The 4,447-nt window shown below is 45.0% G+C and overlaps 1 long non-coding RNA gene across 2 annotated transcripts in view; it reads right to left on the bottom strand.

Annotated features, from left to right (window-relative positions):
- LOC108531601 (uncharacterized) overlaps window positions 1-2,037 on the bottom strand; it is a 47,821-nt gene extending 45,784 nt beyond the window's left edge. For both annotated transcript variants that reach the window (XR_001886220.1, XR_001886221.1), the window contains exon 1: window positions 1,908-2,037. This is a non-coding gene — a long non-coding RNA (uncharacterized LOC108531601). The remainder of the gene's footprint in view (window positions 1-1,907) is intronic.
- Window positions 2,038-4,447: the final 2,410 nt, after the last annotated feature.

Below are 4,447 nucleotides of genomic sequence, written 5' to 3'. Positions count from 1 at the left end.
CCTTCCTTCCCTTCTTCCTTCCCTTCTTCCTTCCTTCCTTCCTTCCTTCCTTCCTTCCTTCCTTCCTTCCTTCCTTCTGTCCCTCCCTCCGTCCCTTCTTTCCTTCCTTCTGTTTTTTTTTTTGAGACAGGGTCTCACTCTGTCACCCAGACTGGAGTGCAATGGGATGATCTCAGCTCACCACAACCTCCACCTCCTGATTTCAAGTGGTTTTCCTGCCTCAGCCTCCCAAGTCGCTGGGATTCCAGGCATGTGCCACCATGCCCAGCTAATTTTTGTATTTTTAGTAGAGACAGGGTTTCACCATGTTGGCCAGGCTGATCTCGATCTCCTGACCTCAAATGATCCACTTGTCTCAGCCTCCCAAAGTGCTGGGATTACAGGCGTGAGAAACCAGGCCTGGCCAGGCTTTTCTATTACAAATTCATTTAGTCCAAACCAGTTCCATTCCTCACACACATTATGCGCCTGAACCAGGCTCTCCCCTCACCTCTGGGGATCCAGGGTGGTCCTGGTTCTGTGGGATCTCCAGGCCATTTGGGGAGATGCACGCCTCCTCCCTTAATCCCAATATGAGTCTAACTGTCTGGAGAATGTGAACTGGAATGAACATCATCTGCCTTGTGATTGTGCCCTACTCTCGGCGCTGGGACTTCGCAGTGCTCTTCCCTCTGCCTGGCACACTCTCTTCCCTCTTCCGTGCTTGGCTAACTCTTATCTCTCATGTCTCAGCCTAATGGCCTCTTCCTCCTGGAAGTCCTCCATGACTTCTCTAGGCAAGCTCAGGCTCTGTACTCTTCCTTGGTCACTTATCACACTGTCTTTTGGTGGCTGGTTTGGCCATCTCCATTGGGAGAATGCAAGGATTTTATCAGGGTAGTAAGAGCCTCCAACAGCTGTCACAGTGCTGAGACCAACGAACTTGGGTGGAATGAATAGCTGTGGTAGCTATCCCCACATTCTTGTGGGGCATCTGAATCCTCATGTAAGGGCCAAACCAACGGTTATCTCCTGCAAATGTTGCAGCCAAGACGGAGGCACTCATGTGCAGGGAGGTAGTTGGTGGTTGCAACAAGCAAGTCCCCTTCTTAACTGACTCTAGCCTCCTGTCCACTGTCCTCAAGCCAATGGGCTCTTGTCCATCCAGCCCATTCACACAGGCCGGAGTTGAGATCACCCGAATACTGCTGCCCTTGCCCCACCCCCCACCAGGCCCAGCTCAGGAATCATGCAGCCTATTTCCTCCTCTGCCTCTTCTGTTGAGGGAATGAAATGCTTGCCAACCTCTGTGGCATCCCACTACCATGGATTGCCATGTCTGGTCACATGTGGGCTCCAGAGAGAAAGAGAAGACGCCAGCTATACCTCCATCCTCTGCTTCTGCCAGAGTTCCTCTATGCCACTGGAAGACACCTGGGCTTTGAGATCCAGCAGATGTGGTCTTGCTCACAGCCCTCCCACACACTGGCTCTGTGAATTTGGGCAGTTATTGAGCCTTCTGAGTCTTGTTTTCATTTTTCATCTCATGAATAATATCACTGCTGCCACTGCCACCTCCACCACCACCACATTCAATGCTCGCTATGAACCTAGCACCGGCCATTCTTCACTTCATCCTCACAGCAACCCTCTGAGTTCCTATTTCCATCATCAAAGGGAAGGAACAGATATCCACCGAGAGCCTACTATGCACCAAGGCAAGGTACCAAGAACCTCACGCACCGGCACAGGACAGGTAAGACAGAAGATTGCAATGGGCTGGAACAGTGAGCAAAAACCACATGACCTCTTGTGGAGGATGGTCTCATAGATTATAGGGATGGATTGAAGGTTGGGAGTTGGGGAGAGAAGGTGGATTCAAGGCGAGTCCCTGTGGCTTAAGCAACTGAGCAATGATGGAGTCTGACCTGGACTGAGATGGGGAGGGTCTGGGGATGTCTCGGCACACTTCCTTCTCCACGTGCAGTGCCGGAACCCTGGCATCTGTAGCCTTGCTCTATCATGGCCTCATTGTAGGATGAGGCGAACAATGCTCTTAGTTGCTATGGAGACTAGAGGTGGCTCCCGGAAGCACCCAGCTCAGTGCTTGGTGGAGCAAGTGCTCACTAGATATTTACAACAACTGTTGCTCAAGTGTCCCTTCTGGTCCAAGCATGTGCCAAGTTCTGAGGACATCACACCGCATACAAACTGGATTCGGGTCTTCAGGGGCCCCAGGCTAAGGTTAGAGATGGATGAATACAGAGATGACTCCAACCATGTGATAAGAAAGCTTGGGATCCTTTAGAAGGTCTCTTGGGATTCTTTAGAAGGAAATCAGGGAAGACTTCCTGGAGGAAATGACACTGAAGCTCGGATCAGAAGGTTGGGCAAACCAGTGAGAATGAGAAGAGCACTTTAAGAAATACTGATAGCAGACACTGAGTCCCAGAAGTGAAGCGCAACATGGGTCTCAGGGACTGTTGTGTCGCTGATGGGGCCTGTGGATGTGGTGAGGAAGAACGTTGGCTGGAACCAGCTCCTGGCTCTCTTTGGAGCTTGGTTTTTACTTTTTCCTCAGTATTAGATAAGAAAGTAATGTCTATCAAGATAAGTAAATTCTTGCATACCTACTAAGTATACACACATTGCTTGTAATTGACCCTTTAAATACCCCTTGAATAAGTTTCCTTATTTTGTAGCTAAGAATATGAAGTATAAGAAAAGATAACAGGACTAACAAGTGATCTGCTGCAAAGCCTTTATATCTGCCACCATGTCACTGTCCTTTATTGAATGTACTGAAGACAGATAAATCCCACTGAAATGTAAGCTTCAAGAGGGAAGAATTTTTGTCTGTTTTATTCACTGCCATATTGCCAACCCTCAAATAGAACCTAGTATACACTCAATAAATATTTGAGGAATGAAATTGATATTGAGAAGTCCATTATCTTTTAAACATGTTTTTGTGTACCTTGAGAAAATCATATGCATATTATATATACTTTTATTATATTTCTACATAAATATATATATACTTTTATCATATTTATATATAAATATATAAACATATATAGTGTATAGTTAACATATGCATTACCTCATATCTTTTTGTGTGTGGTGAGAAAATCTTTGTTGGTGAGAAAAACTAATTCTCTTAGCAATTTTCAACAATACAATACTATGTTATTAACTATAGTCAGCATATTGTACAATAGATCTTGTAAACATGTTCCTTCTATTCAACAGAAATTTTGTATGTTTTGACCAACACCCCTAGTCAACCTCACCCCTAGTTTCTGATAACCATTCTACTCTTTGCTTCTATGAATTCAACTTTTTTAGATTCTACATGTGAGTGAGATCATGTGGTATTTGTTTTTCTGTGCCTGGCGTGTTTCACTTACCATAATATCCTCTATGTTTATCCATATTGCCATAAATTACAGGATTTCCTTCTTTTTCAAGGCTGACGAGTATTCCACCGTGAATATATACCACATTTTCTCTGCACATTCACCCATCAATGGACACTTAGGTTAATTCCATTTCTTGGCTACTGTGAATAGCGCTGAAATAAAAATGGAAATGCAGATATCTCTTTGAGATTCTGGTTTCATTTCTTTTGGATATATACTCAGTAGTGGTATTTCTGGATCATATGGTAGTTCTATTTTTGATTTTTTGGGGAACTGTCTTACTGTTTTCCGTAATGGCTGTCCTAATTTACATTCCCACCAAGAGTGGGCAAGTCTTGGTCTTTATCTTCGTGGGGAAGCCAGTGAAAGTTTGAGCGTATGAACAACATAGTCACTGCAGTAAATTAAATGAGTGGCCCCAGTGTTTCACTCCCTTGTCATGGGGTACAGCTATACCCTTGCCATGGCTTCCTAGTGCAAAGAGAGTCTTTCCTCATCATTGACATTGGGCTTAGCTATCTTTTCTAGTTATCCATTGCTATGTAACAAACTACTCCAAATCTTAGTGGCTCAAAAAAAGAACAAACTAAACCAAAACAAAAAACCAATTTACCCAGCTCACAAACTTGCAATTAGGATAGGTCTTGGTGGGCATGAGTCATCTCTGTTCCACATGATAGCAGTTGGAGCAGCTCAACGGGAACTGGAGAATACTCTTCCAACATGGCACTCTCACATGGTTGGTGAGTTGGTATTGGCCTTGATTCCTGTCCATATGGTTCTCTCTGTGGGGCTGCTGGAGTTTCCTTGCACTGTCATGGCCAGGTCCCAAGTGTAAGTGTCCCCAGAAATAGAAGTTGGAAGCTTCCAGATTCTTAAGGCCTGAACCCATAACTGGCATAGGGTTCTCTGCCATTAGTTGAAGGAGTCCAAGGAGCTTGTGCAGATTCAAGGGAATCTGCAGGAGCACTCTTGAGAGGAATGCCAGAGAAGTTGTGGTCATCTTTAATATTTCACCTCATGTGATTTTCTTCAGCTCATCTGAT

This window comes from Rhinopithecus bieti, unplaced genomic scaffold (genome assembly GCF_001698545.2).
Source record: "Rhinopithecus bieti isolate Rb0 unplaced genomic scaffold, ASM169854v2 scaffold_7212, whole genome shotgun sequence".
NCBI classification, from domain to species: Eukaryota; Metazoa; Chordata; class Mammalia; order Primates; family Cercopithecidae; genus Rhinopithecus; species Rhinopithecus bieti.
Note: the sequence above shows the minus strand (reverse complement) of the source record. Positions and strands in the feature narration are given on the sequence as shown.